Source organism: Manis pentadactyla, chromosome 1 (assembly GCF_030020395.1).
Source record: "Manis pentadactyla isolate mManPen7 chromosome 1, mManPen7.hap1, whole genome shotgun sequence".
In the NCBI taxonomy this organism is placed as follows: Eukaryota; Metazoa; Chordata; class Mammalia; order Pholidota; family Manidae; genus Manis; species Manis pentadactyla.
This window is the reverse complement of record NC_080019.1, coordinates 218,515,110-218,540,711: the sequence shown is the minus strand read 5'-3', so window position 1 is coordinate 218,540,711 and position 25,602 is coordinate 218,515,110. Positions and strand designations below refer to the sequence as shown.

The following is a 25,602-nucleotide window of genomic DNA, read 5'->3' as shown; positions in this document are numbered from 1 at the left end:
CCAAGTTACCATCATTCATTCACTACTACAGGGGAGCCATCGACTTCTGAGGAACGTAATAGATATCATCAAATATGTGAAAGGCATGTAACAGAAAAAGAACATCACATCCCTGCCAATCTCCCCCTAAAAATGACAATGAATAGCCTGAGAAGGTGAACAATGACAGAAAAAAAATCGCCCATAGTTTTTCTGCAAATCTTTAAGAGTCCAAAGTACCATTCTCAAGAGCCCTAATCATGTAGAAGGCTTGGAATGGGATGTTGTCAATGAAAAAAAAAAAAAATCACTTAGATTTCCAAAACTCAAGGTGAGGTCATTATAGCTTTACTTCACGGTGGCTCATTTTACCACTGAGATGTAATGGGACCAAAAAAGCAATTACTCTTTTAGTTGTACATACGGTTCATGATTTAGATAGCCCACACTTCAGAGTGCAGTTAAAAGAAACATACAAACAAATAAAGTTCTCCTGTGTTCTATTATGCCTTTTATAAACCCTAAGATGATCGCAGGAGTTATCCAAAAAGGTTATGCCAGGAAACAATGACAGAGTTTGTTCCATCTTTTGAAATAAGAATCTCTCATCTACAGTGTGCAGTTGTTCTGAAGAACGCAGGACTTTTTACCAATTTCCTGCACCGTGCAGGACCCCTGCGATAGACCTTCGGTCTTGTGAATTTTCAGACGAGTAACCATAAAAACATTTACTCACCCTTTCGGCCAGCAGGCATCACATCCACCCATTCATGATTGACAGCAAATCGGAAAAGAGATTGCAGCCCGCACCATGGCCCAAATGTTTCATTCGGAAACTGGAATTATCAGCAAAAGCTCCTGGGACACTGTAATACAAAAATATTTTTTTACACATAACTAAGATGTAACTTCTAAAACCACCACTTCCTTAAACTTGAAAACATTGAGACAGACATCGAATCTAGAGGTAGGGGAAAACACCTTCCAAATGAGGGTATGTCAGTATATCAAGTGTGATGCTATAAAATATGAACCGGAAATACTTTCAAATGCTTTGAAAGCTACACTTACCAATTACTTCAACACATGCACAGAAAAGTTGTTGTTTACTGCCGACTCTGCACCAAATATTCTTCTGGCATTACAGGAATATCACATCCTCTTATAAAGTGCTCCAGTAACAATAAGCTGTTTTAACTTGAACCTTACAAGGATAAATGTCCCATTTCTTATGATGTAATTATCTTTTCCAGAGGATGAAAATATTAAATAATAGTGATTTTAAATTATTTTAAAAATAGTAATGAACCTCAAAACTAGTTGAGAGGTAACCATGATCCTTTTTTCTTCCAATATAATTCTAAACATGTTTATGAATTACATAAGGACCAAGACTCATGGAGATATTTCTATCAAAAGAGAACATATTATGCAACATGCTGGCATCAAAGTGCAGAAGCCTGAATTCTGGATCCAGTATTGCCACCAATCATGGGGCTCCAGGAAGGCATTTTAACTCTCAGAATTCCAGTCTCTTCCTCTATAAGGTCAGGGCATTAACTGATGCCACCTAAGTCCCCTCTGCCTCTTAGCTTCTCTGTCTTTCTTGATAAAGCATACTCATTCTAAATAGCCTAGATGATTAGCTCTCCTTGAAGCTTCCAGTCAAGAAGATTTTTACCATGTATCACTTTGTCAATCTGCTATCAACTGTAAAGATGTGCAGTAGTCAGAGGGTGTTGCAAATGCACAGAATTCTCACCCGGGCACCGGTGTCCAACCCTGGTGAGCTGTCACTTTGGTGGCTAATGGATCCTGCACAAGCCCAGGAAAGACTTCCTTTAACAGAGGACGGCACCAACTCCTACAGAAATCCATTCATATGTATTCTAGATGAGTGTTTCTTGCACATTAACTGCAGAAGCATAACTCAGACAGCTTTTCAAAATACAAATTCCTTGGCCCCACCTCCAGAGATCCTGATTGAATGGGTCTGTAGTGGGGCCTGAAACCCTGCATTTCTGCTCTACTAGGAAATGCTGATGCTGCTGATCATGGACCACAGTTCAACTCCAAATGACAAAAAAAGCCCCACTCTCTAAGCTGCAAGCAACCCCGAGAAGCATTTCCAAGGTTCTCCAAAGCTACTGAGTCAAGCAGCAAAAATAAATGGGCTGCAGTTGTGCACCGTCTTTAGGAGAAAATCCAAACTGCTTTCTGTGGCCTAGAAGGCCTTGCATAAATCTGGTCACATTCTCTCTCTGCTGCGGCCTCCAGCCACTAACCCAATCCCCACCTACAACCCAGAAGCAGCGGCCTTCCTTCCAGTTCAAGCAAGCAAGCATTTCCTGCCTCAGGGCTGGTGCACCTGCTTTCTGTGAGCCTACCACTTACACAACTGGCTCCTTCCCATCACTATGTCTTTGGGGCAAAGGCCACTTTACAAGGGCTGTCCTGCCTACCTTCCTGGGCTGAGTCCCCAGTGACTCTCAGTGTTGGCTTACTCCAGGGCTCTAATCAAAATCTACAGACTTTTTTCTCATTTATTCACTTGTCTTCCTCACAATAATATAAGCTCCACCACATGACAGAGCATCTCTGTTGCATTCCGTATTCTACTCCAGAACTTAAGAAAAACACCGGGCTTACAGTAGGGACTTAACATAGATTTACTGGGTCAACAAGTAAATCAAAATTTGGAAGAATTAATTATTCAGGGTCTTACAAAAATATTCCCATAAACTGAAATCTCACTATGACTATGTGCTGGATACTATTTAAAGTATTTCACTACAGTTAGTTCATTTGATTCTATTCTCATGACAAAGCTGCTAGAAGATACTCTTATAAGCTCAGTATGTTGATAAGAAAACTGAGGCACAGAGAAGTTTAGTCACTTGCCCCAAATCACACAGTAGCAGGGGCCTGCCTGGACAAAGTGTGCACTCTTAAAAACTCCGTATTTTTCTGGCCAACACACTAATACAGAAGTTCTGAGGGCCTGCTGTGTACTAAACACTCTTCTGACTCAAGTTCGCTCAGTGAGTTTTGGCTGCTAGGCCTTGTAGAGAGTGCTTAAGCTTTCCAATCCTGAGCTTCCTTGTTCAGACAGGGCAAGCTAAGGCACCCTACCCAAGAGCAGGCAGATAATGCAAATGAGCAAAGCCAGCCAGGAGTAGAGCACAGGGGCAGTGATTACCGTGGTGCACTGGGAGACCTGGACTTCTCAGTAAAGGGTGCTACACAAGACCAGTGTCGCCACATGGGGACATAAGCCCAGAGCATCAAGAGCTTTCAATTCCACAAAGGCAGGCAATAATCTACATTACTAATTTGTGAGATTTCATCATTTCTTAAAGATAGCAACCAATCTTTTCATAGAAAACATTAAAAAAAAAAAAAAAAAGAAAGCCTCCTTTTCTTTTCAAAAAGAGAGAGAAAGATGGACGGATGGCTGGACATGGACGGAAGGAACTTGCAACCCCTGCACCAAACGATAGCTGAGGTCATAGCATGGGATTGCAGAGGGGTTCAGAGGCCCAGAGCAGGTGCACAGGTGCACACTGGAAAGCATGGGAGGTATCCAGGCAGAGAAGGGCTTTCTAGAGGAATTACCTGGAGCAAGTTTGGCAAGGAACAGGAAGATGGGGTAGCGGAGGCATTCCGCCATATCAGAATACCATATTCAAAGGTCTGGAGGTGGGCAATAGGCCAGCCAGCCCCGAAACAGCAGCGAGGAGGGAGAGCTGTGGGAGAGTTCACATGGGAGCTTCGATCGTCATTCAGGACTGGAGAAACGGGCAGGCTCTAGCGAAGACATCAGGGAGTCAAACAGGGGTCTAAGGGGAGCGGCACTGGGGCCGTCCTGCTGGACTTCCTAAAACATGAAAGCCACCAGGCATCTCCAAAAACAAAGAACAAACTGCCACTGTGGTTTCTGGAATTTTTTTGGTTTTGTTTGTATATGTTTTGTCAAGAATCCAACAGATTCAGGACTGAATTGTACCTCTGTCAAGTTCTATAATTCTAACCAAAATACTATATAAACAATATATATTGTAGCTCTTATACATACTTATAGCATATATACTGTAAAACACACAGTATGTGCATATGTAAACATAACATTTGTATACTATAAAATATAAGCCCTATAAACTCTAACCAAAATCTATAAATTATATATGCTGTAGTTTTATATGTATATACAGTACACATACTATATATACATATATACTGTAACATATACACATACACACACACACACACACATATATATATATATACTGTAAAATACAAGCTTTATAACTCTACTAAAACACTGAGCTCTAGAAATGAAAAATACAGCAACTGAAATAAAAAAAAACTCATCATAAGAGAAGACAGAAGATACCCAAATCTGTCTACCTAGGAATTATACACCCAGAAAAATTATCTTTCCAAAATGAAGATGAAATAAAGATCTTTCCAAACAGAAGTTTATCACCCCTCTGTACAAGAACATTCAGAAAGATGTATTTGAGGCCGAAAAAGATCTCAGGAAGGAAGTTCTCTGATTTAAGAAAGAAGTGGGAGCCAGCATAATGGAGAACTAGGGAATCAAAGAAGAGTAGATGCATTAAAATACTGTGCAGGCCTCAAAAAATGAAGAAAAAGAAAAAAAAAAGAAGGAAAGGAACAGCCTGCCAGCCATCGCTCGCTCTCGACCCCAGCTCGCTCCTGCTCGGCAGTATCATGACCACGCCTGGGGCTGCCAACCTGACTGTACACTTCCCCAACACCCCCACAATCCAGAGATTTTCAATCAGGTCCCAGGAATCTGCATTTCTACCAGATCTCCCAGGTAATGCTGGTCGAGAAGGGCCCTTGCCTCCTCAGAAGAGCACTCTTGAGCTCTTTGGGGCCAGGAATCCTGGGAGGTCATGGCTGACACCCAAGGCCTTTGTTCTTTTTCCACTCCACTAGAGCCCCAAGGAGCACCCTGGCCGAGGGTCAGCCACAACCCAACCCTGCCAATCAGGAGTTGCAATAAATTAAAAACCCATTAAAATATTTTAGAGAGAAGCCTAGAAGTGCTGAACCATTAACTGTGCTATCACCAATCTGTTTTCCTGGAGATCTGAAAAGCCAGATTGTCATCTTGGGGGTCATTAGAAAGAATGAAGTTTTCTCCCTTTTCAATCTACATATTTAAAAATGCATCTAATATTCCAGTGGTTGCTCCATGGGCTTTCCTCCCACGTCGGTGGCCACTCCACAGTCTAGCCACAGAGAAAGAAACCTGGGGGGCGTGGGGGCCTGCCTTGTTTTTTAAAGCAAAGGAACCAAAGCGCAGGGCCTGTGGTTGCAAAACAGCTCCAGGGAAACAGGTAGAGACAGCCACAGAACAACAGTGATGTTTTCTTGTTTTGTTCTCCCCTGTTTGTTTTTCCCTGAAGCAATCCTTGCTCGGTACAAAAGTCTGCAGGGAGCTGGAAAGAGCAGCTGTGGTTCCCTGAGGCCAAGACCTAGCAATCAAGTTGTTTACCAAACACTGCCAGGCACCGGCAAAACAACAACAGCACAGCCAGCATTTGCATCTGTTTTTCAAAAACAACTTCCAAAAGTCTGGGGCCTGCCACTGGTACTTCCGTGCAGCCCGAGATGAGAACCTAGCAATTAAAGGCATTACCTGCATTGGGTATTAGCCCCTGTACCCTAAGTGTAGCCATCATTCCATGTCTTTGAAGACTGCCCATCCTAAAAAAGGAGGGTTGGGAGCCTGCAGAGTTTCAAAGCAGCATATACAGACAACGTGCTCATCACTGGCATTTCTGAGCTGGCTAACAGTGGCCAGCTCAGCAAACTGACTTCACGTGCTGACCATCCACTCCCTCGAGTCATCCTGCAGGGCCTCTCTGTCTAGAACAGGCACCAGAATATCCAGAAGGGCTCCTAAGACACAGATGGCTGGGTTCCTCCCCCCGAGGGTCTGATTCAGCAGGTCCAGGTTGGGGGCCTAACATTCTCAAGTGATGCTGGTCTGCCGGTCTGTGAACCAGGCTTTGAGAACCACTGCTCAGAAGCTAAATGCTTCCCAGCCATCACGAAGATCTGGGAATTCATTTCTCACCTTGTGCCCTCCTGGGGATTATGGCAGTTGTTGTGCCTGAAGGAGTTCACAGAACAAAATGCACCAGATGATTTTCCACTTGCTTCTCCAGATCCTCCACCTGCCACCCACCCCACCAACCTGCTGCCCTGCTCAGAGTCCTGGAAGGCTGCCCTGGGTGGACGGCGGCAACAGGTACCCTCACCCTCAGGCTGCCAGCTGGGTACAACCAATGGGGGTTGCATCTCAGGAGGATAGAGCAGATGGGGCATTTATCAGCCAGCTGCCTCCCCGCCAGGGCACTGCAGGGTTACTGAGTCCTGCTACGGAAGTCATAGTACCTGCCAGACAGCCCTCTCTATACAGCCTACTCCCTCCAGGTTTCAGCAACCACAACCTGCCCTTCCCTTGTACTTTCAGGCCCAGGAGAAGAAAAAGCCCTCCAGTTCCTGCACGGACTCTGACACAAACCTCTAATTCAACGTGCTCTCCACTGGATCGCCCTTGGTTTTAGAATGTCAAATCTGGAATTACACATATCCACATAATATAAATCTGTGTGCACTTGGGAACATACACACACACACATGTACGTATGAATGTACACACACATAAATCTATATTTTTATAGATTGTTTTTAATGCAGCTAAACCAGATTGGTCAGGAGACCTGGAAGCTCCTTGGCCAAGGCCACCTCATAGGGATGCACCCATGTAACTGCAGGTCCCACGTGCCACTGGAAGAGTGGGCCCACTTTGTCTAATCAGTTACACAACCCCCCGTAGGAAGGAGGGCATTTGGGAGAGCTTCAATCCTTCTCTAATTTATTAACTTAGTTTCCTTTGTTGCAAATGGCACCAAAATAGAAAGGGAACAGAAGTGGGTGGAGCAGGCTCCATCACCAACTCCTGTGAATAACTTTCTGACAAGCTGAACCCTGTTCATACAGCCCCTTCGGCTGCAAAAAAAAGGTGTGTTGTCAGCTCATAAATAAAATGCCAATCTGCCTCAATTAACAAGGCTTGGAAAAGAAGAACAAGTAACACGTCTGTTTTTTAAAATAATAATAACCTCAAATGTACCTTAAGTAAGCATCTGTCTGCCCAGCTAAGTCGTCAGGTTCTAGTAGAAATGGTCAACCAGATTTAACCAAATGTGTTACATGAACACCAACATACTTGGCTTCTGGGACCCCACTTGACTCCATTTCAATTCCCGAGAACTAATTGCTAATTACTTAACTTCCACTACTAGGATTTCTTTCAACTCACCAGGGGACTTTTTGGTATCTATGCTCAAAAAACAAGTTTTTAAGTAAACCCATTAGATTAATTAGAACACATGGGGAATATGGTTTCTATGTAATTACTTTTCTAGTTCACTGAGACTCAACCAGAAACCTTTTGTGTTTGCTTGTTTATTGCTCTTTTTTACTAAAAACCTTAACATTCTGTTTAAAACTTGAAGGCTGGTCTTTCTGCTGCGTCTGTGTGCCCCTGTATCCCATCTCGTTGAGAAGCAGCCCAGCTCTGTCTGAAACCTGCCAGTGAAAATGAGTGACTTACCTGTAACCTGCGCCTGCCTTCTGGCTACCCTGGAATCCCATCCCAGAACTCCAGTCACCCTTCAGCTGGGCTCCAATGCTCACTTCTTCCCACCACCGTCCATTACCAACACCTTGAAAAAAATCTAGAAATTTTCCTCTTTCCTCAAAGATGCCTCTTTCTCCTTTTTTTAGAAGCCATTCACTCGACATCCCTTGACATCAGGCAAAAAAAAAAAAAGGGAAGAGTTGGTCTCTTTTAATTCTCTTTGTTAGAGCCAAGTTATTGCTCTGCTAATAGCCCACCTTGCCTACCATCTAACTCCAAGGAAAACACCATTTTTTCTCTGCATTATGATGCCTTAATCTTTCAAAACCCTTTTCTTGATCGTGTGTAAGAGAACTACTGCTCCCAACCCAGCCACATAGTTTTCACATCTAAATGTCAAGGATACCTCTGCTACACCTTTATTAGATATTTTAGTATCTGGCACACAGTTTCTCTCTAGTGTGGCCTACAGTGTGGCCACTTTATCAATACTTAAAAGCCATGAAGATGGTCCTCCCAACAGCCAGGCTAAGGCTTACATCAGGCCTGGTACAGATAAGGTACTCAAAAAAAAAAAAAAACAACACAAAGAAAAAAAAAAGGTGTTGAATGAGTGAGCACACATCTGGTCTCCTGAACTTCTCACCCTGAAGCCTGCAGCCGTCTGAGAAGCAGCAGGGTGCAGCAGCAGAGAACATGGACTGTGCGTCCGACTGCCTGTGTCCCATCCTGGCTGTGCCACTTATCAGCTACAACCCTAGGCATGTTCCTTTGTACATGAAAATTGGGATATTTGCCCATACACAGTAAGGGCTCATTAAGTGCTAATTAACTGCTACTACTTCCTCTACATCCAAGGCCATGGCCAAAACTTGGATGTCACTGTTGTGTAAAGGTGCTCCACCTCTAAAACCTTCAATTCTGAAATTCACTCACAACGTCCCATCCAGCCACCTCTCGCTGGGTCATTTTCCTGAACTGGGTCCTGAACTCCATTGCGACAAGCCACGAGGACCTCAGGTCCATCATTCCCTCATTCCCTGCCACACACACAATCCATCGTCCTTTCTGGACTCCCTCTCTTCTACACCATGTAAGGCTCACCCCATGGCACCTGATACCCTGAAAAGCCCTGGATCAATCAACTTCCCGTCGGACCTATTTAGTTTCTTCACCAGAGGGAACTGGCTGGAGTGGGGGTCAATGTGATTCGTGTTGTGTATTCTGGGTGCCTACACTGCAGGTCCTGGGACACGGAAGGTCATTATGTGGAAGGTTAACCTAGGTTTCTTCAGGAAGCCAGGAAGATCCCCTATAAACCCACTTGGCACCTCACCTACGACAAGTTCCTACTTAAGAATCACAGGAACTCCAGGCTCAATTTCACAGATGCGTTCCACTCATAGTTCAGGTCAATGGCACAAACTTCAAACCTTCCGCTCTCATTGGCAAATGGAGCAGGGCTTGCACAAGGTGGGTCGCCTAGCAGGGCAAGTGGGTCTCTGTCCCTGGGGCCCAGGGGAGCCACAGTAGCTCCCTGGAAGGAAAATCAAATGAGCAGAGTGCTGGCTGCCATCTGGGCTCTTTACAGGCCTTTGAGGTAAACATGTTTACTTTCTTTTCATTGGCTGGACTTATCATGATCAAGTATTTTGTGTTGAGTCTTGCTCTGTAAACATGTTTACTTTGAAGGGAGAGCTTTTCTGATATCTAGTACACTTGATTTTCACACTTTTAAATTCAAAACACATTTTTCATAGTCCGTGGTAAACAACTCAAGGTGGTAAACATATTATTTCATTTTCACACTAGAGAGGTGATTCCCTGTGTATCAGTTCAAAAGCCTGAACTGGATTGTGGGTAACCAAGGTTCTCTACTGGATGAGAACAGGGTTCCCATTTATAGCGATGATGTTGCTAACAAGAAAGAAATTACAATGACAGGCCCTGCCAGTGTCCCCGGCGGTGACATTCTAAGAGACAGCAGAGGTCGTCTTGTTAATGGATGGGATCCATATTTCCTATGAGAAGGTAAAGTTATATAATCAGCATAATAGCTGATATGGGGGCGGGGGGCAAGAATAAACAACTTTTCAAAGAATAAAGAAACCAAGTAAGTCACAATATTAATTGTAATTCTGAGACTTGTGAAAGGAAAAATCTCCCATTATTAGAAAAGGGATAAAAAAAAAAAGAGCATTAAAAAAATAAAATAGCTTTCCAGAAAACTGAAGGTCTTAAAGCAGAGTTTAAATGTGCGATTTACCAGGGTGGCTCTGCGAGATGAAGCATGACATCCCATCCCAGTTGGGACCAATCCCTCTTCCAGAGAATTCTCTGTATCCCGATATTTCAGCTAGAAACAAAAGCCATCTTACCACAAAAGCCTTTGAGGTTAATTACAAATTACTTAAAGGAATAAAAACATAAAAGTCAAATTCTTTGTTAAAACAAACAAACCCTGCTCCCCCTCAGATCATCTTCTAAGCTCATGCCCAAGTTAAAGAATAACAACAACAAAAAATGTAAGGCTGTGGCACCACACTAAGATAAACATCCTCATTTACTGAGCATTATTATTTCCTCATGTGTGGTACTGCAGGGAGGGGACGACATTAGGACTAGAACCCCACATGACACCACAGCCACCATTCAAGATGTACCGTACCACATACAGAACACAGAGACATCAGAGAACACACACACTACAGAGACTTCTCCACGGTGATAACATGCTTCAGGGATACACTGGACAGGGGGACAGGGGGAGGGGCCAAGGGCATTTTCCCCACAGCCACCATCCCAGACATTTTCAGGCTGTCAAATCAAGGAAGGAGAACTAAAACAAATAGCTTCCCAGGTTGCTTTAGCAGAAAAGGCAACAAAGGCCCAGGGGGCTGGGTACTGCATGACCAATTAGTAGGACGGGCAAAAACCTAGTCTCAGCTTTGCCACCAACTGAGGCCTTTTGCAAGTCAGCGAGCTTCTCAGAGCCTGGGTTACCCTCCCCATACACGGATGACATAGGATCCCACCCTTTTAAACAATACCCTGCTACAATTTTATGCCTTGGCCTCAAATCAAAAACACCGCTTCAGAGGATAACCAACAACAGCAGGCTCTATAAACCCAATCAATCTGATGCTTGGCATGCTTGCAAATGACCCACAAAGGCATTGAAGCGCCCAGAGTTCAGGAGCATAAACGGAATTTCAAGTTACCGTGACACTGGCCGGTGACGCGTCATCACGCGTGCTTCAGCTTTTAGCCGTCTGGGCAGACGGCTGACTCAGCACAGATGCAGTTACCCGGCCAGCCACGTCCAGCAGAGCCACGGCGTCAGAGTGAGGCGTTTTCAGTCCTCATAACCAAACACATTTGATGACTCATGAAATGACTGGAGAAGAACTTCCAGACAATCCTTACAAAGTTAAGCAACAAAACAAAACTAATCCCATGGTAAGGAGATAAGGAGAAAGTGACAGGATGAGGTTCAGAGCTGTCCAGCGTCAGAGGGCCACGCTTCCTCCTGGGAAGGGAGGAGAGCGCACCCCAGGGAGGGCTGATGTGGTTTGAAAATGAGCTGATGATGATTAGGACCGAATCATCGAGGAAACCTATCAAAGAGGTGAGGCGGTGAAACGTGCTGTACAAGAAAAGAAGGAACCCACTGCCCTTTGACCCTGGTGTTCACTTGAGCAGGAGGCCCAAGGATATTCTCCGAGGATGTTCTCCGAGGACGTGCCCTTCCACGGCCAGCTACACTGCACAGAGCCCTGAGGATGTGTCCAGCAGTCTGTACCAAGCATTTTCATCAGAAGTCTTACAGCAGCGACACCAGTAAGTGCTTTTATTTTACAGATGTGGAAACTGAGGCTCGGCGAGGTGAAGTCCTTTAGCCAAGGCCACAGTTACTCAGAGACAGAGCCATGTGTATCTGAAAGCCAGGGGCCCTCCCCTAACGGTACCAACTACTACTGAGTACCACCCTTCCACCAGCTCAGACGGGAAATGTGAGAACATTTGGAACGGCTCCCAACATAAAGCCCAGTTGGGAACAGGAGGGCTTCGGGACATGCCGCCCCCAGGCTAGATCCCTCAGCTTCTTGCTTGCAGTCAGGCAAACCCCGGGAAGGAGCCCCAGCAGTCACATGGGACATTCCTGCTGAGACGCGGCAGAGAGGGGCTGATGCAGGCAGCTGAGGCGCCATCCACTCCCTCCGCAGTCTGTGCAGAAGGGACACCTTCTGGCTCCTCTCTGCTGCCCATTTCCTTCTGACTCATAGTCCTGGGCACTGTCCCCGCCCTCCTTCCCAGCCCCTTGCCCTCCACAAATGCCACCTTTCTCAAGTCTACAGGAGGCGGCTCCTCAAATGAAACTCAGCCCACCATTTACGGAGCCCCACTCTGATTAACTGGGGGCCACAAGTTTGTGGGGGGTTGGGCAGACAGGGGTTAACATCCAGGCACAGTCATCTTCCTGGCACAAGAAGTTAAGTAACAATTCGTGACTTAAATAAGCACGGTGTCACAGGGAACAAGATTAACTGTCAGATGAATTCTACAGACGATAATTGCTGCAAAGTTCAAAAGAAGGGAGAGATTGCTTCTCACAAATATATCCCAGGTTGCAACTCTCCACTGAGTTCTAGCTCCCAGTCCACTTTGGCCCGGAACATCGGACTCTGGCTGGGACACTGATGGGCCAGGCTGAGCCTCAGTATCCGCAGCTGTGAACTGGGGGTAATGACAGCTGCTACATCATGGAGTGTCTGAGGATGAAGCCCATTTAGCATGTGTACCTTAGAACAGGGTAAGCAGTGGTGTTACAGTACCTGGCAGTTCTCAGGCCCCAGTCTCCATGCCCCCACGCATACCACCTAAATCCTCACCCTGCCTACCTTGGCTCCGCCTCCCCACTCTCCTGTTCTGTCAAAGCCATGCCTTGTTTCCAACAAGCTAGAAACCCTGTCAGGGTTCCCCGCCACCCCTCCCCCAGTACCAGCCAGCCACCATGCTCACCTCTCACTTTGTCTCCATGCTGCGTCTTAAATGCATGTTTCCATCTCCATGTCCAACACTCCAGGACAAGAGCAAGAACCTAGAGTCCAAGCATCTGGATTCAACTCCCACCTCTGCCATCGCATAGCCTAATATGTGATTTTGGACAAATTCCATAACTTTTCTGAAGTTCTGTTTCTGCACCTATAAAACTAAAGAGAGTGCCGGCCTCCAAGCACAGCTGTGAAGATTACCTCCCAAGGGTTGAGAGCACTGCACACCACACCTGGCCCACCGTCGGGGCGCCCTCCACGAGAACTGCTGGCCTCACTCCTGCCTGTCTCGTGTCATACACTGAACACCAGTGTCCAACTAGCCTCTCTTCTCTTGATTCTGAGAATCACTGCTCAGCTTTCATGATTGGGCCAGCAGCGCACGGAGCACAATTATGCCTCATTTTTTTTTCTGTGCCCATTAAGCTGATAACACATCAAGGCGTCACAAAGAGAAGCAGGCCCTCTCATACATGGCTGGGTTTGGGTGAGCTTGTGTAGCCTTTGCAAGGGGACTGGGGACTTCAACAGTCATTTAAAATTCCTGTTCACCCCTTTCTCTTTGGGATTGATCCTAATGAAGGAGTAATCAGTGGGGAAAATTCAGTTACAAGGTTGCAGAGAAAGAAATTATGACACTGTCTATGGTACATAAAAGCTAGGGAAATAAATGTCCACTAAAAATGAAACCCAAAATGCACACTGGTGGTGGAATACCATGCAGCCATTAAAAAGGTAAAAACAGACAAACACATAGAAGGGAACATAACCCCAAATCATACCTGCTCACCAAATGTTTGTGGAGTGGTTGGTAAGGAACAAAAATGTATTGCAAAAGTTGATTCTTTTCAAAGTTATGGTTTATGTATATTTACTATGTGTCAGTTGCTACAAAAGACCATGTTATAGACAATGGGCTCTTGGCAAAACGCAATGAAGACAGGTTTACTTATTTATGATTCCCATTTTAAAGGCAGAAAATGGAGACAGAGAGAAGTTAAATAACTTGTCCAAAGTCACACAGCTAGCAAGAGAAAGCTACCATTTAAACCTAAGTTTTAGTCTAAAATCCATGCTCTTTTCTAATTAATGCTGCAGCTCCTAAAAGTACTTATATTTTTACAGCTATAGTAAGTCTATTTCCACAGGAAAAAGACTAGAAAGGTGGACAGAAAAACATTAGTAGTAATTCTCTTTGCAGAGTGGAACTACAGATAATGTTTATTTTTACTTTGGTTTGGTTTTAAACTTTTTCACATGCATCATAAACCACTTTTATAACTAGGGGAAAAGGAACTTTTTTTTTTAACCCAAAATGTCCGCTACCCTTTTCCGTTCCCTTTGACAGATGAGGTGCTGGGCAAGCACTGGACTGGCAGGGGATCAGGGGTTCCATGCTGCAGTCACAGTGCCTGGTTGTGGCCCCCCCCCCACCGCAGCTCTGGTCTAACCGCTGAGGATGAGCTAAGACAGCATCTGAGGGCCACACATGCTAACATGTAATAACGACTATTATAACCAGTGAGGGACATCATCATCACGCTCTGGAGATGGTACCAGAACATGGTCCAAGGTAGAGTGTCCCAGTATCTTCAAACTCATAGTCCTATGCAAACCAACCATGCCTGTTTCTCGGCACCCATTCTCCCAGGGCTAGAGTGCTGGACAACATGAACAGGCTCAGAGCATGACTACCTGTCTAAGAATCCCAGCTCCTACCCTGGCTCTGGAACCTCACAGATGTCACTTTCCCTCCTCACCTCCCTTATGAAGTGGAGACAACAGGCCCCCCCCACAGGGCTGTGGCAAGGACTGGACGTCACAACACACACTAGACCCTGATCCCTGTGTCCAGTCCACTGTGATCCTCAGTATGTTACCCATATGGTGACTTTTGCAGCCCTAAATACAGCTCCACACATGCATCTGGTCAGTCTGACAGGTGTTCTTCCTGTAAAGGTCGTGCTGCGATTGTGTCCCATATTTACACACGGTATTATGATAGGGAGTTGACTTTTTCAAATGACATGTGCCCCCCCCTCAAGTCTGAGCTGCTGCTATATTAGTGGGCTCAGGCTGCCATAACAAACTATCACAGACTGGGAGGCTGGAAAAACAGGAATACATTTTCTCATGGCTCTAAAAGCCCCAAGCCTGAAATCAGGATGTCAGCACATGGGTTTCTCCTGAGGACACTCTGCTTGGCGTGCAGATGGCCATCTTCTGTGTCTCTACCTGGCCTTCCCTCTGTATCCTCTTCCTCTTTCAAGGATACCACTCATATTGGATCACAGCCCACCCTAATAATCTCATTGTAACTGAATTACCTCCCTAAAGACCCTGTATCTCCATAGTCACATTCTGAGGTGCTAGGGTCAGGACTTCCACACAGGAACTGGAGAGGAGGACACAGTTTGGCTCCTAACAGCTAACCCACATCCTGGAAGAACAGTAGACCTCAAACTGAGAATCGGGTGCTCTTGGGCCTTGGTGACCTGAGCAGGCACATTCCTATAGACAATGCAGGCAAACAGTGTGGCGAGATGGCAGGGCACCTCCTTGCACCTATGTGTGCCTTCCCCACAGAGGTAGTTTCTCCACCCAGTCCCCCCAGACCCTAGACCTCCACTGCAGGCCAGTGCCTACACCAAGCGGAATGCTCAACAAAGCTGTGACCCATACGGTCAGCAGACCCAGCTATCGCTCACGTTCGTTTGTCAAAAAACAGGATGGAAAGTGTTCTTTGCTGGCATGGATTCCCCAGTCTGAGCTCATGAAATAAACATAAATCACAGTCAAAAGTCATTTTTAAAGAAATCAGTACATACTTCATTAAACAAAAATTCTTTTAAGAACACGCAAAACACGGTTTCTTGAACCACAGCATATAATTTACCAAGTGCAAATATCTAAGATGTATGGGCTAAATTTAAAGAAACCACTATTATTAAACACCCCATTATGAAAAGCGGTGAGATATTTGCGCTCTGTACATCCGTTACAGTATTTCAGTCGAGCCTCACAACGTTTGGCAGTTCTTTCCTTTGGTGATAGTAAAAGGCTTTTCTTTCCATTAAATATCTAAATTAAGTCAAATAGTGTATGTTAAATAAGCCCATAAGTCCTTTTGTATGATGCAATGAAGTCTTGAAATGCTTATCTACTGAGCACTCTAACTTACAGGCTGGTGGTTTATGTCTCCTGCGGTGCCCCGGGACCCTGCTGGCTTGGCCAGACTGTGAAAATAAGCTTCAAATGACCAAACGCAACTGCGACTTTAAAAGTAGGAACCAGACCAGACACAACAAACCACAGAGTAGTCGCCTCACTTGTCATAATTCATGTGTGTGGAATTCCACTGTGAAAGCATCCACAGAGGGCTCACTTTCCTCCACTGGGGAACTCCGGGTGGAATGTCAGATTTTGAGAAGCTGCTGATAAGCCACTCGTGATTACAAGTCTACAAGTGGCAGCGTTAATCAAAAAAAAGATTTATCCCAAGCCCACAACAGCCTTGTCTGTGCCATCCAACCTTAAACGAGGCAGGCAAGTGCCAATATTTTTAAATATCCAGCTCATAAAAGTATGCGCTCTGCTTGTGGGCCTGTATTAGCACCAGGCTTCTTTCTGGTTTTTTTTTTTTTTTCTTTTCACTTCCCCTTCTACAGTAGTCTCCATCTTGATGGCCTACATAATGATCACTTAGAGCGAATTTTTTGAAAAACAGTTTCATCACGGTTCAATGACTCAAAAATATAATTCCCACAGATCTTTAAAAGAGAAGCTTTGAATGGATAAATATGTGTGTATATATATATATATATATGTATATGGGTGGATTTCTAAGCTATGCATGTATATATAAATATAAACGCATGAAAATATAATAATCCAATTAGCACATCTTTTTTGGAAACTAAATTAATCTTAACAAAACTGGCCTATGCCTCAGGTACACATCAGAGGAAATGCCAGCAATGGAGATGGTAAAGGCTGCCATTAATTCAACATCTACTATGTGCCAAGTGCAGTGTCCAGCCCTTGACGTGTATTTTTACCTCATTTGGCTTCTCACCACAATGCTCTAATGTAGGAATGTATCTTTTACCAATAAAGAAGCTGTGGCTCAGAGATGTTAGGTGACCTGCTCAAAGTCACATAGCAATTAAGTGCAGGAACCAGGTCAACTTGTGCTATATTGCCTCCCAGTGGTGCCTTAGAGACAGGATATAGGGCCTGGCTAAGGGTAGGGTCACATACCTGGCCCCTAAATAACCTTTTATCTTGGCTAGGGACAGGCCTCAGCTCAGGAGAAGGTCCAAGAGCAGAGGCACCCTGTAAGCAAGCAGCCAGCCAGAAGAGCTGCATGCTGCCTCTCCCGGAAGTAGAGCAATGAAGAAATTCCCACCTGAAAATGAAATCTCTAACCTTCTCTATTACATTACTGCTTTGTAACCAAAAGCATCATATGAATGTTCCTGAAGAGTCTCATTTGCCCCTGTTGAGAGACACACAAGGAGAACTTAGTTACAACAGAAAAGCAATAGTAGCCTTCTCCTGCCCAGAAAGCAGTCCAGCTTTTCCTGGATGATAAAGGTGGATGAATGGGTGGAAGGGGCAGAAGCACGGCGTTACGGACTTCCGAATGCCTCACACAAGAGCAGTCCTGGCCCAGCAGAGCAGAAAGAGGACAAGACGGGGAGCCAGCCAACTCGGATTCCAGTTTCCACTCTGACGGGTGAGAGAGATGATCTCCAAGTCTGCATTCACCTCAGGCTTTCTGGGACTCTGACCGCTTCCTCTGAGCACGTGCACCCAGCCTTGCCAAGCTCAAGAGCTCACAACCAACACTAAGGGAACACCGCTTCCAACAGCTAAACAGAGCGTCTCCATAACAGGGGCACCTGGGAATAGCGGTGCCCAGGAGGATCCCTGAATAACCAAGTCAGTTTCAGGGTCACAGGAAAACATCTGCCCTGGCAACAGTCACAAGGCACTGACAGCTCCCCCAGGCTCCCCGCCCAGCCCACATCTCTTCCCTCAACTCCAGACTTGGTATCTATCTGCCTCCACAACCTATCTTCTGGGATGTCTAGACATTGGAGACCGCACACGTCCAGACCTGATCTTCGCCCTGAATCCCCACACATCCTTCTCTATCACAATTCACAGCAATTTCATCCTTCTAGCCGCACTCAGGCCAATGATCTTTGAGTCAATCTTGATTCCTGTCTTTTCTCTCAAATCCTATTCCATTAGAAAATCCTATGGAATGTGCTTAAAAATAGATTTAAAGATCAAACCACTGCTCCCCTCCTTCACTACCAACCTCCTGGTCATGACCACCACCATCTCCCTTCTCAAGTACTGTAAAATCTTCCTGACAGGTCTCCCTGCTTCTCCCCTACCCCCTACACCACCCACCCCTCCAACCATGATCTATTCTCAGCACAGTAACATGAAGGATCTGGATAAAATTCAAATCAGGGCAATCCCTGCAATGGCACCAGGAGAGTCCTTTAATGTTGAGGTCCGTCTCCCGCCACGCTCCTCCTGGCCCCTCCCCCATCGCGAGCTTCCCAACTGTCCCTCAATCATGCAGGGCATTCCCTGCACCGGAGGGCCTTTGCATTTACCTGTCCCTCTGCCCGGAACGTTCCACATCACTAACTCCCTTAGCTCCTTCAAGTCTTTCCTCCAACAGCACCTTTAAAGAGACTTTCCTGTCACCCTATCTAACAGTATAGCCCATCCCACCCACAACACTACCAACCCCGTGACCCTGCTTCCCTTCCCCTGTACACACCTTCAAACATACTATATAACACACTTATTACACCTGCCTGCCTCCAGCCATGTCTCTCTCCAGAATCTGAGTGGTATGCCACAGGGTGGAAATTTGTTTTGCTCATTGGTTTCTTCCACATTGTTAGAATGGTGCCAGGTGCCAGGTGTAGAACAGGCACTTAGTAAATGTCTGCTGGAGGAATGGCTGAGCGGAGGAACAAATGCAGAGGTGGACATTCTGAGAAGACGCTCTCTCCTGTAAGGCAGGGGCGTGCAAAAGAAAACCTGATGTGTGTCACTCAGCAAAGAGGTGGCCCAGATGCCATAGCTCTACATCTTGCACACAGAGCACACCCAGGGGAGCAGCTCAACTCCCTCTCCCAGGGCCGCTCGCAGGCTCAGAATCCATCTCACCTACACACCCCCAGGGAGGGACTGACATGGCCAGCCCTCCACCCACCTTCCTTCAATGCTCCATCCCACCTGCTGCCAGGATGTCCACCCCAAGACAAGAAAAAAAAAACAGTTCAAACCCGCAAAGCTGTAACTGAATAAAAATTTAATTCAACCCACAGCAGGCAACTTCAAGAGAAAAATATTTTTTTAATTACTGTTTTTTTTCGAGAAGTCAAACTTTTAATTCAATAGCATAAAGATAGTCATGCTCAAGACTTTAAAGTTTTAACTCAGAAAGTCTCAGTTTGTAAATTTGGGGACAAAGCATGGTTTCCCTCAGTAGAAGCTGGCATCCCCAGACCCTCTCCTAATAAGCCTGTGGTCCTGCCTTTCGGTTGAATATATAACCACAGCCTTAGTATTCAGGCCACCTACCCACTACCTCCTGTATCTAACCAAAAATACAGAAACGGTATGGAGAGCTTCTGTGCAGACCAACATCTTCATTCTCTCTGAGCCTTAAGATCCCATTTCCAATGCCATTTTATTTCTGCGTGTTGCTTTACATTCATACATGATTACATTTAAAAGAAACATTCACCTAAATGTTATATGCATTCTCCTCTGATCAAAATTTACACAGCAGAAGAATCCTGCATGTGTATACAGCTGGCCTTTCCTGCCACAAGTCACTGGAATCACGCTTGCAGAATAACGGTCATTTTCAAGCTTTCTTTAGTTAGTATAATGATGAGAGACAGGGGTCATCAAAATGCCTTTGCCAGAGCCAATCTAATGTTACTGCAAATTCCCACTGTGAAATTAAGGAAGTCAAGAGAGAGGGAGGAAGGGGAGAGGGGAGAGACTTTTGTGCTGTGCGCTATAGAAGAGAAAACCCTAACACGAGTATATGGCACTGAGTTCCAGCTAGCTTGCCTTCACTGATTCAACACAAGGAAAAAAACATGTCTGCTACTAGGGTAGTAAGATCCAGGGATGTATTCCTAAGGAAAAGTTGCCAAAAAACCAAAACCAACAAAACCCTCATCTTTATAAGGAAGAAACAAGGGGGCAGACATACCCCGTGTCTCCCATATTTAGAAACTATTTTGTCTGTAGCCAAGAGAATGGGTTAGAAGGATGGCCGATGTGGTTCACCTGAGATTCTACACTAGATTTTGTTGAATCAAGTATCCATTAAAAATATACTTATGAAAGAAAGAATGCATGGTCCTGCACTGGATCTTGGCTTGGGTAAAAGAATGGCTATAAAAGACTTTACTGGTGGGTAGGGGTTGGAAAGTGAGGGGGATAAAGGGGGCACAGAAATCCTCAATCACAATATAAGTGGGTCACGGGGATGGTAGTACAGCATGGGAAATATAGCCAGTGATTCTGTAACATCTTCTTATGTTGACAGATAGTAACCATACTATAGGGGGTGAGGATTTAATAATATGGGTAACTGATGAACCACTGTGTTGTGTATTTGAAACCAATGTGTATCAATGATACTTCAATTAAAATATAAAAGACTTTACTGCCACACCGACAAAATTAGACCACAGTCTTACATTGATGTTAAACCTCCAGATCTGATAAGTATACTATAATTATGTAAGAGAATAGCCTTGTTATGAAATAAATACTCACTGAAGTACTTTATAGTAAAGGCGTCTGAGATTTCAAACTTATCCTTGAATGATTCTAGAAAATTACATGCAAATATACACATGCGTGTGGGTCTGAGAGGATATCTGAGGAAGAGAGGAGAGAGGTGAGGAGGAAGGGAATGATAAACCAGTGGGGCCAAATGTAAAGAACCGATGAATCTGGCTAGAGGGTATATATGGAAATTCCTGAGACCATTCTTGCCACTTTTCTATGTAGATTTGAAACTATTGAAAGAAAAATGAGCTCATACTTTGTATCTTCATCTCACTCCTGAAACATTTTATCTTGGTTATTTTCTAGAAAGTGAAAGAGATTAACCAGAACAGGATGCCCTCCTCTGTTCATGCCTTCTTTTAGTCACTCGACAAACACCTCTCAAGTGCCTAGCCAGTGCCAGGCAGGGTGCGCCTGTCCGAGCCAACTGTGTGCTTTCTGTTTCACCCTCTGTGACTTTCCAAGAGCGGCATTTTCAGAATGTGAAGAAACATACCTTCCAACCAGCCAGGCTAGTTAGTACTGAGAAAACAACCCATTTTTAATACAGAGCTTTCAGTAGTCAGAAAGGAGGACTGAAATACTACATCTTACTTTTGCTAAAAATATTAACCTACCCTGAAGGTGATCTACCAAAAAAACAAAAAAAAACAAAATAGATGTCACTGTGCAAAACACACACAACCATCACAACACATCGACAAGTCCAAGCCCATAGGGAAGCAGGGCATCAAAGAAGGGGCAGTAAGTAAATGCTTTCAAATGATGGAAATGTGGTCTCGTCATGTGTGACCTGGGTTAAATAAGTAACAATGCGAAAATGCACTTGTCTACCATTGCCCAGGGGGTTCTGGGTTTAGCGGCCAAACTGGCAACAGGGGTTACATTATCAAATAGTATCTATGCCACTTTATTAACTGTCAGGGAAATGTCTTTTACAGTAACTGTCAGGGACATGATGTTCTTTTTACTACCACCGAAGCGACTTGGCCAATCAAACAGGAGATTCCGCGCCCAGGCATTCCCAGAGAATGGTCAGCATCCCGTGAACATTGAGCTGATGATATTGCTTCTCCGTTAGCTTAAGTTGAACATTTGTTCACATCAGAGAGGAAGAATGGCATTCTTTTTGCAGAGTGTGGCTTAGCAGACTGCCTTGCTTAAATTCCAGCTCCCCCACTTAGTGAGCCACATGACCTTGAACAAGCTAGTTAACCTCTCTCAGCCTCAGTTTCCTCAACTGTAAGATGGGAAGATGACCTCAGAGACTGATTGCAAAGACAAAAACTTATTAAAGCGTTCTGAGCTACTATTACCTAATAATGATTGTTTCATGTCATGTCGTATTCCTCTGACACAAAAGTGGCAATATTAGTTTTTCTCTAGAAATCTTCAGGGGCATTAGATGGTACCTCAATATTTCAAATCCACTCAGAAACAAGCTATTTAAGAAGTGTACAATGGCATATTAGAATGATAAACAGTCCCCAGTGAGAAACTCTCAACTTACCTTCTTAATGAAAAACTACTTTGACAAATCAGAGAATCTTGCTGGACATTGGACAGTGGTTTTTGCATTTTAGTGAGTATATGCCTCTCTCTAAAATTTAAGAAACTTAATACCAGCCTGCTGAGCCAGATGACCTTTTCAGATCACCAGCAGTATGAGATTCTCTAACCCTAAATTTCTACCCTTGTTAGGCAGACAGAATTCCTGTGCAGATGGGAAAGCTCAAGGTCAGTCAACCAAAAGCTTTTCTATTCTTGTTGTCTGCTCAGAAATGGGCTGAAAAATAAGAACATATAGCAAACACAATCCCAGCCCTCTAGGCATTTTCATCAAGTTCCATGGGAAAATATAAATTCATCAGGGATTCTTGGGCCCTTTTCTCCCCTTTTTTGAACACTTTTCACCAGTTTAAAGGGAATATTTGCAGAAGCGATGGACATTATTAGCTCATCCACAAAAATTTTACGTGATCCTCCTTACTCTGTTTTCAAGCTTCCAAACTTTCAAGCCATCAGAGGGAAGGAGAAAAGGAGCCCAGATCAGTGCTGGGAAGAGAGGCCCTGGCAATCAGGAGAAACACATCTGTTGGAGCCACTAAACATTTGTGGGTTTACCTGTTACAACAGCTACCGTTACCTTAGCTAGTACACCGTTCTTCCCTCTGTGACCTAATAATCAACTCTACCAACTCATACTGAGCTTATACTAAATGCTGGGCTCTATGCAAAGCATAAGGCAGCCAATGAAGAGAAAGGCTGGCAGGATTTCTGCATATATGAAGTTATCAGTGTGATAAGGGAAGAAGGAGAGATGAAAAGAGATGGGCGATCCCTGCAGAAGGCTGGGGATACAAAGAGAGGCAGAACTTGTTCTTGCAGGGACCTCCTTTACTACAGCATCACAGAAAAGCCTAGGAGTTTAGATGTCATAGCCAGGCCTTAGTCTCTGTTATGCAGATCAAGTGCCCCACACCTCTGTAAATCTCCTCCTCCATCTGCTGTCAAGGCCAAGGGCCTGCGAACTTTGTTACCTAGAGTTCTCTTGAGAAGTGATGGGCCTTTTTATAGGACCCCATCTCTGGCCACTCATCCCTCTTTCCTGGGGTGTCCATCATGATTTTCCTATAGTTTCTCTGGCTTCTTGCAACACATCCTTACATTTACCTAACTTGAGGGATCTTTAAGTCTATGCTTCGGTTTACAAAATTAAAAGACTTAGCCTTTGGAATGCCTCAAAGAGACAAATTAAAAGCCTGATTCCCCCACTCCCCACCCCCAATGTGCAAACACAAGCATGATATTGTGGAACAACAAGAGCTTTAAATTACAAAATATACATTTTGCTGCCAAATCTCCGTACAGGGACTGATCCGCTCCACTGGAGATATAAGCAAATGTTCTGTTCTCTCCTGTGTCCCAAGTACTTTCTCCAAAATGTGGTGGCCGGGCCCTGCTGAATGCAATGTCCTCCATAAAGGAGCCTGTGTTAAATGCGGTAAACACATGTGCAAGCCTATTCCTGGGACATAGTTTTCCAGCTGAGAGGCAGATAGGTGACCAGGAAATCTTCTGATTTAACATTAAAAGTAGATAAATATTCACTATCAGTATAGAAAAAAAGTGAAAAAAAACCACAAAGACAGGAAAAAGAAGGGGAAAAAGCACAGAGGCATATAACCCACTCCCCAAACACACACCATTCCCTATTAATTCCATACATCTCCCCAATTATCTCAGGACATTTCTTTATCTTATTACGAGTGTCTAAAACCCAGAGCATGTTCTCTTCTAACCCACAAATGAACCACTCATAGACTTCTGTTTGCCTCATCAATTTCGACACCTTTTTGAAAAATAGATCATTTTACATTCCTTTCCAATGATGGAAAAGAGCTCACATTTTTGAACAACATATATCCATTTCTTAGCATATGTGCAGTGACTTCCCAGCATGGAGCTGGCTGACCCCTTTAAATGTTCTCATTCGAAATGGGAGGGAAAGCCCATCTTATGTAACTCCACAGGAATCCTCACCAGATTGTATCAGATGCAAACCTCTTGGTGGCTCATTAGAAATAGTCCCTGTCTGTCACTAAGGTTAGATTTGAGGACATCTTTACAAGGATATGAGGGGGCCTTTCCCCCACATTTCCCAGAGCAGCAACAAAATGCTATTCCAGTTGGCCTAAAAATGTCAGCGTGAGACTGCCCTGAAGAAAACAGCTTCAAATCTAAAACGTTCTAGCAAAGAAAGGAGTGAAGTCAGACATCCCCCAAAATGCTGAGACACAATACGTATCAGAAACCTGTCGGTCTTGTGTCTCCACTTAGCTTCTAGGAATCAAGGTGGGTTGGCACTGACAAGTCAATTGAAATTTCTATGACATTTATTATTTTTTTCTCTAAAGCAATTCAGGTAAAGTCACAGGGCATAATCAACGACAGGTGCCATCTGAGAGCAAAGAGAGGACCTGGCTCTGCCATCCACACGAAGCAGAATACATGCAAATGAGAAAGAAAAACACATCAGGTGAGAAATGAGAAGTGTTTCCCACTGCACGCCCACCCTCAGCTGGCACTGATGTCTCCCCTCAGCAATCACTCGTGTGCACCCACTGGGTGCCTGCAACATGGACCATGGACGTAAGTGTGAAGGGGGACAGTCTGGGGGGATGACAGAGAAGTACAAGGACAATTAAAATGCAGGGAAATAAAGGCTAGGTCGGGGCTGAGGGGTGACAATAGCAGAGGGCTCCTAATTTAGACTGAAGAAGATGTACAGATAATCAGGGAAGGTTCCCCCACCGAACCTGTCACCTGAAATGAAAAGAGATGGTCAGGGGCCAGGGGCTCTGCTGAGAACTGCATATCAGTGAGAGCCCGATGTGGTCCCCCAAGATGTGTTTTCCTGTGGGCAGACATGATAGACTTTATTTTTATTTCATTTACAGCATCTAATAGTCAAGACTAAACATTTTTTATTTAGGTTTTCTGGTGTCTGTGGAAGATACAAGGATGGGAGATCTGGCTAAACAAACCTCCATTTTCCCCCACAGCAACAATGGGGTGAAGCTGAACATCCCCAGGGACCCGCTGGAGTTTTCTGCTTGCCCCGTCCACTTCCGAGTTTGGGGTCCCCCTAGCTAGGCAGAGGCAAGTGCACACACAAAGGTACAAAGGGCATTTTGACGTGTCACCAATGGCCCCCAAAAACCTCGGCCTTGGTTCCCAGGCACCAGACTTTCTATAAAACCCTCTCACTCTCACTTGGTATGTATTCAAGTCTCTTTTCTAGAGAGCCACAGAACAACTGAGCAGCAAGAGATGATGCCAGGGTTATGTTCCGATGGGCAGATAACAAAACAAAAACAAAAAACAGCCACACACAAACATCTCCACCACGCACCAGCAACAGCAAGCAAACCCTTGGGCCTGGCAAAAATTCCAAGAGAGACACTGGCACCAGGAACACTGGGTTCCCAGCAGGCAGCTGTCCAACGAGAGGCAAGGGTCCCCAAGCTCGTC

General features: G+C 44.8%; 1 protein-coding gene across 5 annotated transcripts in view; it reads right to left on the bottom strand.

The window, feature by feature from the left end:
• Positions 1 to 25,602, bottom strand: part of FOXP1 (forkhead box P1) — a 568,729-nt gene that overhangs the window by 476,071 nt on the left and 67,056 nt on the right. For all 5 annotated transcript variants that reach the window (XM_057507395.1, XM_057507378.1, XM_057507370.1 and 2 more), the window contains one exon: positions 716 to 845. The gene's annotated coding sequence lies outside the window, so the exon portion shown is untranslated. The remainder of the gene's footprint in view (positions 1 to 715; positions 846 to 25,602) is intronic.